Source organism: Lampris incognitus, chromosome 2 (genome assembly GCF_029633865.1).
Source record: "Lampris incognitus isolate fLamInc1 chromosome 2, fLamInc1.hap2, whole genome shotgun sequence".
Classification (NCBI taxonomy): Eukaryota; Metazoa; Chordata; class Actinopteri; order Lampriformes; family Lampridae; genus Lampris; species Lampris incognitus.
Window position 1 is genome coordinate 151670672 of NC_079212.1, and position 13002 is coordinate 151683673.

A 13002-nucleotide genomic window follows, 5' to 3' on the forward strand; every position below is an offset into this window, starting at 1 on the left:
GTCTATCTACACCTAAAGGAGAAGACACACTCCTTTGAGGACAGCAACGTACACATTTTGGACAGGGACGATAGATGGTTTGAAAGAGGGGTGAAGGAAGCCATCTATGCGAAACTGGAAAAAACATCCCTCAACAGAGGAGGAGGTCTGCGACACCACCTATCTCCCACTTACAATGCCGTCCTTTCATCTCTACACAGGAGACTCAAGAAGCCTAGCCTCCAAGAACAACAGTCGGTCACTAACGACTCCAACCACTCTCATGACCACTGAACAATGAAGTCCAAACTAACACCCCCAACGACTGTCGCTGCTTAACATCGGATCACAAAGAGCCATGCACATCAATAGCTCTGATAATGATGGGCGTGGCTTAACATGGAACACAAAAGAGCCACGCATATCAATACCTCTGATAACGACAGGCGTTGCTAAACATCGGCACACAAAAAGCCATGGACATCAATAACTCTGATAACGACTCCAAAGAGGATAAATATCTGAGTTTCATCACCAGCCAGCCAGACTAGCTTGGTCTAGTCAGAAAGGCACGAACTGATGAAGCCTCTTGGATGAGAGGCGAAACGTCTTCACGGATATATACCAAGTCCAGTTGCACTCAATTCAACTCCTTTGGAGAGCTGATAATCGTTTATTATTTAGAGTTTCCTTGTGGATCTGGAGGGCATGATTGTTGATGTACCAAGCCTGATCTCTGGGGATGGAGGATTTGGCCAGCAGTTCAGTTTTGGACAACGTTAACTGCAAGTACCGCCTCCCTCATGTGAACACACGTCAGTGTGGCAGTCAGCAACCTGAGCAGACATCTCAATGTTTTCTGGTGGAAAAAAATGTACAGTTGAGTGTCATCAGCATAGGAATTATAAATAAATGTGTGTTGAGGTGAATGGACAAAGAGAGGTAATATAGAGAGTAAAAATGAGTGGGCCGAGTACTAGGCCTTGAGGGATGCCTGTTGTGATCTGTCTATGGGTGACACCTGAACCCTCCATTATACATGGTACCACCTTCCTGTCAGGTACGATCTGATCCACTTGAGTATCATGCCGACAATGCCAAAGGCCATCAGTGTGGCGAGCAGAATCTGGTAATTCACTGATTTATATGAAACAGATAGGTCACCGTTGACAACACCGTGGTGATGCCAACTCGGACTGTGAGGAATCTGGGTGTGATCCTGGACGACCAACTGTCGTTTGGTGAAAACGTTGCATCGGTTGCTTGCTCCTGCAGATTTCTCCTCTATAACATCAGGAGGATTCGCCCATTCCTCACCGACGAGATGGCATAGGTGCTCATCCAGGCTCTGGTCATCTACCGGCTGGACTACGGCAACTCCCTCCTTACTGGCGCCCCGGCGTCGGCCATCAGACCTCTGGAGCTTGTTCAGAAAGCTGCAGCTTGTCTGGTGTACAACCGCCATAAGTTCTCCCACACAACTCCCCTTCTCATGTCCTTACACTGGCTCCCAGTAGCTGCTCGCATCCAGTTTAAGAGTCTGGTGCTAGCCTACAGGGCAGTGAAAGGAACAGCTCCTTCCTATCTCCAGGCCATGGTCTAGCCCTACACCCCTGCCCGACCACTTCGCTCTGCTGCCTCGGGACGCCTGGTTGCCCCGTCGCTCAGAGCCAGAGGCCCTTGCTGCTGATCGACCTGGTCACGGCTCTGTTCTGTCCTGGCCCCACAGTGGTGGAATGAACTCCCCACTGATGTCAGGACAGCGGAGTCGCTGCCCATCTTTCAGCGCAGGTTAAAAACTCACTTCTTCAAGAACTATCTACCCTGTTACTTGCTCTTAGCACTTACTGTATTCACTCATTAAAAAAACATCTCATTCTTGCGCTTTTACTTTAGCACTGGTTTTGCTCTTAGATGCTTGTTTAGATGCACTTATGACCTCTGATGACTAGTAGTTCTCCTGATTTCCTACGTTAAATGATGCACTAATTGTAAGTCGCTTTGGATAAAAGCGTCGGCTAAATGACTGTAATGTAATGTAATGGAATATAAATATGAATTAAAAGACCATGAATAATGACCAACCAATCACCAAGAACCCTGATTATATATAATAACAATATATAAATATAAATTAAAAGATCATGAATAACTACCAACCAATCACCAAGAACCCTGGTTATATATAATAATAAATATATAGATATGAATTAAAAGATCATGAATAATGACCAACCAATCACCAAGAACCCTGATTATATATAATAATAATAATGATAATAATAATATATATAAATATGAATTAAAAGATCATGAATAATGATCAACCAATCACCAAGAACCCTGATTATATATAATGATAATAATAATAATAATATATAAATATGAATTAAAAGATTCTTTACATCCACTGAACAAAGACCATGAATAATGACAACCAATCACCAAGAACCCTGATTATATATAATAATAACATATAAATATGAATTAAAATATCCTTTACATCCACTGAACAAAGACCATGAATAATGACCAACCAATCACCAAGAACCCTGATTATATAATAATAATAATAATAATAATATATAAATATGAAATAAAAGATCGTGAATAATGATCAACCAATCACCAAGAACCCTGATTATATAATAACAATATATAAATATGAATTAAAATACCATGAATAATGACCAACCAATCACCAAGAACCCTGATTATATATAATAATATATAAATATGAATTAAAATACCATGAATAATGACCAACCAATCACCAGAACCCTGATTATATATAATAATATATAAATATGAATTAAAATACCATGAATAATGACCAACCAGTCACCAGAACCCTGATTATATAATAATAATAATAATAATAATATATAAATATGAAATAAAAGATCGTGAATAATGATCAACCAATCACCAAGAACCCTGATTATATAATAACAATATATAAATATGAATTAAAAGATCATGAATAATGACCAACCAATCACCAAGAACCCTGATTATATATAATAATATATAAATATGAATTAAAATACCATGAATAATGACCAACCAATCACCAGAACCCTGATTATATAATAATAATAATATATAAATATGAAATAAAAGATCGTGAATAATGATAAACCAATCACCAAGAACCCTGATTATATAATAACAATATATAAATATGAATTAAAAGATCATGAACAATGACCAACCAATCACCAAGAACCCTGATTATATATAATAATATATAAATATGAATTAAAATACCATGAATAATGACCAACCAATCACCAGAACCCTGATTATATATAATAATATATAAATATGAATTAAAATACCATGAATAATGACCAACCAATCACCAGAACCCTGATTATATAATAATAACAATAATAATAATAATATATAAATATGAAATAAAAGATCGTGAATAATGTTCAACCAATCACCAAGAACCCTGATTATATAATAACAATATATAAATATGAATTAAAAGATCATGAATAATGACCAACCAATCACCAGAACCCTGATTATATATAATAATATATAAATATGAATTAATATACCATGAATAATGACCAACCAATCACCAGAACCCTGATTATATAATAATAATAATAAGAATAATATATAAATATGAAATAAAAGATCGTGAATAATGATCAACCAATCACCAAGAACCCTGATTATATAATAACAATATATAAATATGAATTAAAAGATCATGAATAATGACCAACCAATCACCAAGAACCCTGATTATATATAATAATATATAAATATGAATTAAAATACCATGAATAATGACCAACCAATCACCAGAACCCTGATTATATAATAATAATAATATATAAATATGAAATAAAAGATCGTGAATAATGATAAACCAATCACCAAGAACCCTGATTATATAATAACAATATATAAATATGAATTAAAAGATCATGAACAATGACCAACCAATCACCAAGAACCCTGATTATATATAATAATATATAAATATGAATTAAAATACCATGAATAATGACCAACCAATCACCAGAACCCTGATTATATATAATAATATATAAATATGAATTAAAATACCATGAATAATGACCAACCAATCACCAGAACCCTGATTATATAATAATAACAATAATAATAATAATATATAAATATGAAATAAAAGATCGTGAATAATGATCAACCAATCACCAAGAACCCTGATTATATAATAACAATATATAAATATGAATTAAAAGATCATGAATAATGACCAACCAATCACCAGAACCCTGATTATATATAATAATATATAAATATGAATTAATATACCATGAATAATGACCAACCAATCACCAGAACCCTGATTATATAATAATAATAATAATAATATATAAATATGAAATAAAAGATCGTGAATAATGATCAACCAATCACCAAGAACCCTGATTATATAATAACAATATATAAATATGAATTAAAAGATCATGAATAATGACCAACCAATCACCAAGAACCCTGATTATATATGGTGGTGATACACAATTGACGATAGATTCAGCAGGGGTTTGCTGCTCCTTTAAGCCAGACGTTCAGAGTGGTGACGTAGGCACTGCTTAGAGTTTCCTAGGGGGTGGAGCCATGTTGGCAGCAGCCTAGCGGTTGGTTGGCTGGTTGCCAGGAGAGATTGTGCTGTATCGGTGTTGTTTTGTGTGGCGAGTAAACGGGATGGACTCGACTCGATCTCTAAGTCTCCTCCATCCTGCACTCCCACATTGGTGACCCCGCACGTTGACAACGAACATGTCGACCCAAAGCGATGACGACACCGCTCCGGCTCCGAGTGATGCTAACGGTACGGCTCATGTTAGCGCTAGCATCTCAGCAGCGACGGGGAAGTTGCCCGAGTTTTGGCAGCACCGTCCCCGGCCATGGTTTCAGCACATTGAAGCCCAGTTCGAGCTGGGAGGAATAACCCGGGACGGTACGAGGTGTTTCCATGCGGTGGCGGCGTTGGATGCCCGGACGACGGCCCGAGCTATGGGGCTACTGGAAGCCCCCCGGCTGTGGGGAAATACGGCGCATCAAGGCTTCCTTCTGCAGCTCTTCCAGCTGTTGGAGATGGAGAAGGCGGATCGCCTGTTGTCACTCAACGGACTCGGCGATAGCAAACCTTCCGAGCTGCTGGAGAAGATGTTGGCCGTTTTGGGCTCGGCGGACCCCTCCTTCATTTTCACCCATATGTTTCTGCGGCAGCTCCCAGCGCCTGTGCGCACGGCGCTAGCCAGCTCCCCCCCCCCTCTCTCCTCCACCAAAGACTACCGCGCTCTGGGTGCGGAAGCGGACAGGATTTCCCTCGCCAACCGGCAGCAGTTCGTTCATGCGATGCTCCCCGCCCAGACCTCGCCCCCGCCGCTAGAGGACGCAGCGGGCACCTCGGCTGCGGTGGCTGCCCGCCGCCAGCAGCGTGACAGCAGCGGGCTGTGTTATTACCACAACAGATTTGGTGCCAGGGCCAAGCAGTGTCGCCCGCCATGCAGCTTCAGCGTCCAGGGAAACGCCAGGGGGCGCTCAATAGCAGTTATGAGCACCGGCGAGAACAGCAGGCTGTTGTTTATCAAGGACGCCTCATCTGGCCGGCGGCTGCTGGTCGGTTCGGGCGCTCAGCGTAACATCCTGCCTGCGTCGGCCGCGGACACCATGAACGGCGGACAAGGCCCCCGGATGGATGCCGCGAACGGCACGCCCATACGTACCTACGGCACCAGGTATGTGGAGGTGTGTTTCGGCGGGCGGCGTTTCGGCTGGGACTTGGTTATGGCCGCGGTGTCGGTTCCCCTCCTGGACGCGGACTTCCTGTGCGCCGTCAGGCTGCTGGTGGAGGTTACAAACTGTCGCTTGATCGATGCTGTCTCTTTCGCTACATACCCGTGCACACTGGGAGGTGCAGGGACGCTCGGCCTGTCAAACTTGCTCGCCGCCGGAGACACGTATCAACGACTGCTCGCAGAGTTCCCTGACCTCACCACACCCACGTTCTCATCAGCGGCGGTGTGGTATCTTGAACTAGACATACATGTTATACCCCAGGCCGCTAGAGGGCGCTCCTACCCTACCATTAGTTAGATGATACAGTATAACTGCAGAGTGCTAGACCAGTTCAGACTAGCCAGACAGTGATGCACATGTAATAATGTTCCAGGCTGCAAGACGTTCATTGAAAGAAAGTAAACACGGATAAATGCGTGCTCGGTTCATCAACCAAGATATAACATTTATTGGTGACGAGGTCAATTTGGGAACATATGAGGACGTTTTGCAGATGGTTTTGTGGCCAGAAGTGAAACGAGGGAGAAGACGGCTAGCAGCTAACGTGAACGGAGGTTTGACGGCTAGAAGAGGGGGAAAGTAGCTAGCTAAAGAGAAAGCATGGCTACCGCGACGATTGGCACGCTGGCGGCGTTTGATGCGCAAAATCAGACGTGGGAAGAGTATTGTGAAATACTAGATCAGTTTTCTGCGGCCAATGCGATTGACGATGGAGATAGACAGAGAGCTATACTCATAAGTGTCGTCGGGGCATCGACATACAGTCTGATGCGTAGCCTCCTGAGCCCAGTGAAGCCGAAGACAAGACCAACTTGTAATGCTGATGAAGAATCACTTTGATCCGAAGCCAAGCGAACTAGTGCAGAGGTACAAGTTTGACTCGCGCAACCGCAAGTCTGAGGAAGCAGTGGTGGACTATGTAGCAGAGCTGCGCCGGCTCGCACACGATTGCAACTACGGTGACACCTTACAGCAACGGCTGAGAGATCGGATCGTCTGCGGAATCAACGATGACCGGATCCAGAGACGTCTCCTGTCAGAAGCGGGTCTAACCTTTGAAAAAGCCCTGTCCATTGCCGTGGCAGCGGAGACAGCAAACAAGAATGCTCAAGATTTGAAACACCAAAAGGGGACGGAGAAGTGCATGTATGTACAGAACACACACAGGAGGCTCAGACTTCCAAAGATACTAATAATAAAGATTGTTATAGATGTAAGGGAACCAGACATACAGCAGCTGAATGTAAGTTTAAGCAGGAGAAATGTCATGCTTGTGGTAAAGTAGGGCATATTGCCAAAGCCTGTCGTAATAAGCATAGACATAATCAGAGTAGCAAAGGGCCTATTGATAAGAAAGAAAAGACGCAGAGCTCACACCACTGTTCTCATAAAGTACAGGTGAACCAGAGTCAGTGTAGTGATAGCTCAGAAGAAGACACATACACAGAGACCCCATACAGTATGACTTTCAGGTTAGGAAAGATGAGTGAGTTAAACTTGAGAAAAGTAGACCTTTACTTGGTGAATATGAAAGTGAATGGTAGAGAGGTTAGCTTTGAGATAGATACAGGCTGCAGTCTCACGGTAGTACATGAACACACCTTCCAGATGATATGTAAAGAGAAGAGTAGTCTATCTCTTGAGCCAGTCAAAATCGAGAGACTTATACAGGCGACCCAGTCAAGGTGATAGGGGCAGCACAGGTGAAGGTAGTGTACCAGCAGCAAAGACAGAAGCTACCGCTCATAGTAGTGAAAGGAAAGGGTCCCAACCTGCTAGGTAGAGGCTGGTTAGAGGAGATACAGCTCAAGTGGAAAGCAATAAAGAGCAGCCACAAAGCAAGAGAGCTGAAACACATGAAAGCGACAGAGAATGCCCCACAGACAGAAAAGAAGACAACACTGCAGCAAGTGTTAGGTAATCACGAAGAGGTTTTAGAAGACGAACTTGGTACTTTGAAAGGTGCTAAAGCCACCATCCATGTGAAAGCTGACGCTGTCCCACGATTCTTCCGCCCGCGGTCTGTCCCCTATGCTATGCGAGCAAAGGTGGCTGAAGAAATAGACAGACTGATAAAAGAAGACATAATCACTCCAGTAAAATACTCAGACTGGGCAGCGCCAGTGGTCCCTATTCTCAAACCAGGGGGAACCGTCAGACTGTGTGGAGACTACAAGCTTACCGTAAACACTGTCTCCTCACTCGAACAGTATCCAATTCCGAGAGTGGAAGATCTCTTCACAGCACTATCCGGGGGTAAACAGTTCTCTAAATTAGATATGAGTCATGCATATCAACAAATACTCATGGACGAGGAATCCAAGAAATACTTGACAGTGAATACTCACCGAGGGTTGTTCACGTACAATAGACTTCCTTTTGGGGTGGCGTCCACACCAGCCATTTTCCAAAGGACAATGGAGAGTTGTTTATGAGGGATCCCTCTCGTAGCAGTATATCTAGATGACATCTTAGTCAGTGGCATCGACAAAGCTGATCACCGGAGAAATCTGGACGCTGTGCTGACTAGGTTGAGAGAGGCTGGGTTGCGTTTGAGGAGAAGCAAATGCACCTTCATGCAAGAGGAGGTTGAGTATCTGGGGCACAGAGTGGACGCGCAGCGGCTCCACCCGGTCAAGAAAAAAGTAAAAGCCATCATGGAAGCTCCGACCCCCACAAACGTCACAGAACTCAAGTCTTTTTTAGGTTTAATAAATTACTACAACAAATTCCTTCCAAACCTGGCAACCCTGTTCGCCCCTCTCCATGAACTTTTGAGACAAGATGTGCGCTGGACATGGAAAAAGCAGCAAGAGGAAGCTTTTCAAAAATCAAAGGACTTGCTCAACTCAGCAGCAGTGCTGATGCATTACAGTGCAGACCGAGACGTGATCCTGTCCTGTGATGCCTCGCCTTACGGCGTGGGCGCTGTGCTATCCCAGCGGATGGAGATTGGAAGTGAGCGACCTGTGGGGTTCATGTCTCGCACACTTTCCCCAGTGGAAAAAGGATACTCGCAACTCAACAAAGAAGGCTTAGCTGTCATCTTCGGCATCCAGAAGTTCCGTAAGTACTTGTATGGAAGAGCTTTCACCATCTATACAGATCACAAACCGCTAATCTACCTGTTCAACGAGAAGAAACCTATTCCACAAATGGGTTCACCGAGAGTACAAAGATGGGCTGTGTACCTGGGTGCGTATGAATACAAAATGCTCTACAAGCCAGGAAAACAACACGCCAATGCGGACGCGTTCAGCAGACTGCCAGTGCCGGAGACAGGACAGGAGGGTGACACCACAGAACAAGTCTTGATGATGGATCTACTGGATGACACACTCCTGGACACTAACCAGATCAAGCGCTGGACAGCTAAGGATGTCACACTATCCCGAGTTCACGAGTACGTCCTGAAAGGATGGCCTGCCGAGACAGAGACTCATCTCAAGCCGTATCATCAGAGGAGAAGGGAGTTGAGTGTGAGAGATGGTTGTGTGCTCTGGGGAGCTAGAGTAATCATACCGACCAAAGGCAGAGACACCGTACTGAAGATACTACACCAGACACACGCAGGGACGATGAGAATGAAGGGGCTCGCCAGATCGTATGTGTGGTGGCCTGGTATAGATCAGGATGTGGAGAAGGAGGTTCAGTCATGTGAGGCATGTCAAACACACCAGAAGGCACCATCCGCCGCACCGTTACACCCTTGGGAGTGGCCGGAGGAGCCTTGGTCCAGGATTCATGTGGACTACGCAGGACCTTTCATGGGAGAAATGTTCCTATTGATCGTGGACGCACATTCAAAGTGGATGGACATCTACCCCGTGAAATCAGCCACATCACAAGCGACAATCGAGAACCTATGTCAGAGCTTCAGTGTCTTTGGACTACCAAAAATGCTAGTTTCAGATAATGGAACCTATTTCACGAGCGCAGAGATTGAGTCTTTCATGAAACTGAATGGAATACATCATGTGAAGTCAGCACCGTTCCACCCTTCCTTGAACGGGCTAGCAGAGAGGGCAGTGCAAACTTTCAAGGGGGGATGAAGAAGATGAAAGGAGATACACTGCAGACCCGACTGTCAAGATTCCTGTTCAGTTATCGCATCAGACCTCATGGGACTACAGGCTTGTCACCTGCAGAGCTGATGATGTCACGCCGACTCAGATCCACTCTCGACCTGCTCACACCAGACGTGAAAACAAAAGTGCAGCAAAAGCAAATGAAACAGAAACAAGCCCACGACGGACACACCAAACTGAGGAGTTTTGCACCTGGAGATGAAGTATTCATTCGGAACTACTCCTACGGTCCCAAATGGATCTCCGCCGTTGTCGAGAGCTCATCAGGTCTAGTGTCCTCTACTGTCACTGTTGGTAGTGGTCAAACCATGAAGAGGCATGTGGATCAAGTTCGAACCAGACTGACAGACACCGCGCCTAATGAGGTGACTGGACGAGACCCGGTGCCAGTGGTGAGCACTGAGGGAGGTTCTACAGGCCTTCTACCTACAGCATCGGAGGTGAGTGAAGAACCACCTACCAGTGAGTTACCGGAGCCGCCGCCTGCTTCTGAAGTGCAGAAGAGACCAGACATACCTGTGGTGACTGAGGTGAGGCGTTCAGGAAGAGAGATAAATTCACCCTCACACCTCAAAGAATTTGTTAGAAAGTAGTGAGATCTTTTCCAGGAATAGAGCAACAATGTGCTCTGATCTCACTGGAAGGACGTACCTTCCTAGTTAGAAGAAAAAAGAGTTCCAGTTCATTGTGATATTGCAATGTGATGTTGAAACAACTGTGTTAGAGAGAATAGTATGTTTAGTTAGCTGAATAGAATTGCATTACTAGTTTCAGCTTAAAAGGGGAGGGGGGTGTGGTATCTTGAACTAGATATACGTGTTATACCAACAGGCCGCTAGAGGGCGCTCCTATCTTACCATTAGTTAGATGATACAGTATAACTGCAGAGTGCTAGACCAGTTCAGATTAGCCAGACAGTGATGCACATGTAATAATGTTCCATGCTGCAAGACGTTCATTAAAAGGAAGTAAACATTGATAAATGCGTGCTCGGTTCATAAACCAAGATATAACAGGTGGCCAAGCACGGCGTGGAGCACCATATTGCCACCAACGGGCCCCCGGTCAGCAGCTTCTCATGGGGCTGTGGCCTGGGACGGTGCCAACGCTTTCACTCCGATCCCTACATCTCACCACTGCCTCCCTCAGTCCTACGTCCCTAAGAATTTGCTGTCGGCCAGGTACGTCTTCCTCCGCCACGACAGCCACCGTACCCCCCTGCAGCCCCCCTATGACAGGCCCTTCCGCGTCCTGGAAGCGGGGCCTAAGAACTTTGTGGCGGACATGGGGGGCAAGCCGGAACGGGTCTCGTTGGACCGTCTCAAGCCTGCCCATTTGGACCTGGATGGGCCGGTCGAACTGGCCCTGCCCTCGCGGTGTGGACGCCCCCCTTCTCGGGCCCCTGGCCCAGCCTCGGCCCCTGTCCGTGCTCTGGTTCTGTCCCCTGCCCCCGCCCCCGCCCCCATACCCATTCAGCGCGGCCGTTTTGGCCGCCTGGTCCGCCCCCCGAGACGTTGACTGTTTCACTGAGGACTGTTGGCCTGTTGGCTGTTTGTGTTTCGCTGAGTACTGTTGTGTTGCATTACTGTTTTGCATTTTTTAGTGATGATGAATTCTGGGGGGGCATGTGTGGTGATACACAATTGAGGGTAGATTCACCAGGGGCTGCTGCTCCTTTAAGGCAGATGTTCAGAGTGCTGACGTAGGCACTGCTTAAGAGTTTCCGGGAGGGAGCCATGTTTGCAGCAGCCTAGCGGTTGGTTAGCTGGTTGCCAGGAGAGATTGTGCTGTATCGGTGTCGTTTTGTGTGGCAAGTAAACGGAATTGACTCGACTCGATCTCTCCGTCCCCTCATTCCTGCACTCCCATATAATAATAATAATAATATATATGTAATAAAAGAACGTGAATAATGATCAACCAATCACCAAGAACCCTGATTATATATAATAACAATATATAAATATGAATTAAAAGACCATGAATAATGACCAACCAATCACCAAGAACCCCGAATTAAAAGGAAATGGTTACTACAGGTCTTTAGTAGTTATATAGTGGTCAACAGTGATTACCTGTCTCTCCACCTTTCCCAGGCGTCCCATCATGCTCGGGTCTTCAGGAAGCTCCTCATTACCTCCTTTGGTGCGGTCTTTGTCTGTCATTGGTGTTCCTCTGCCAACTATCTGGTCCACTCTGCCCGACAATACACAGACAGACAGAAAGGAAGAGAGACAGATAGACAGAGACAGAGACTTAACCTCCAGAGACTCAGAGGGTGAAGATCCAAATCCAACTTCACACTCAGCCAGCGCATTAAACAACATGCAAGACAAACAAAAATAAGCCTTTTTTTCTTGGGGATAAACTCACTGGGCGCACGTGTTCATACACACTGCTTTTACTTAACACCAAGTTATCATGTCCATAATGTCTGCATGCTGCTCTGTAATGCAGGTAAGACATCACAGAAGGTTGGATCAGTTCATCTGGACAAACCGCTTATTGACAGACACTCTTCATCATCATCTAAGTGACCTCTTCAGTCTCAACTGACTGCAGGTACCCCACCCTTATAAACAATACAGTGACTGCAGGTGTCCCCACCCTTATAAACAAGACAGTGACTGCAGGTGTCCCCTCCCTTATAAACAATACAGTGACTGCAGGTGTCCCCACCCTTATAAACAATACAGTGACTGCAGGTGTCCCCTCCCTTATAAACAATACAGTGACTGCAGGTGTCCCCACCCTTATAAACAATACAGTGACTGCAGGTGTCCCCACCCTTACAAACAATTCAGTGGCATAACCACCCAAACCAACGACCAGTTTCATATGCAAACTACAGTGACCATTAAGGGATGGTCATTCCGTCTTCACATAGAAGGCCTCTTTGACTCCCCTTTCAACCAGCACTCCTCACTAACAAGGATGTGCACATCCTTATCCTTGAAAGAGTGGCCACTGGTCTGTAGATGGTGTAGACTGATTGTGGAGTTCTGGCCTGACATGTTAGCTCTCCTGTGTTGTGCCATCCTCTTGGCCAGCATCTGTTTCCTTTTCCCCAATGTAAAAGTCATGGCAATCCTATCCAAAGGAGTTGAATCAAGTG

At 45.1% G+C, this 13002-nt stretch overlaps 1 pseudogene; it reads left to right on the forward strand.

The window, feature by feature from the left end:
- The first annotated feature begins 7553 nt into the window (after window positions 1–7553).
- LOC130133200 (uncharacterized protein K02A2.6-like) lies at window positions 7554–10480 on the forward strand (annotated as a pseudogene).
- Window positions 10481–13002: the final 2522 nt, after the last annotated feature.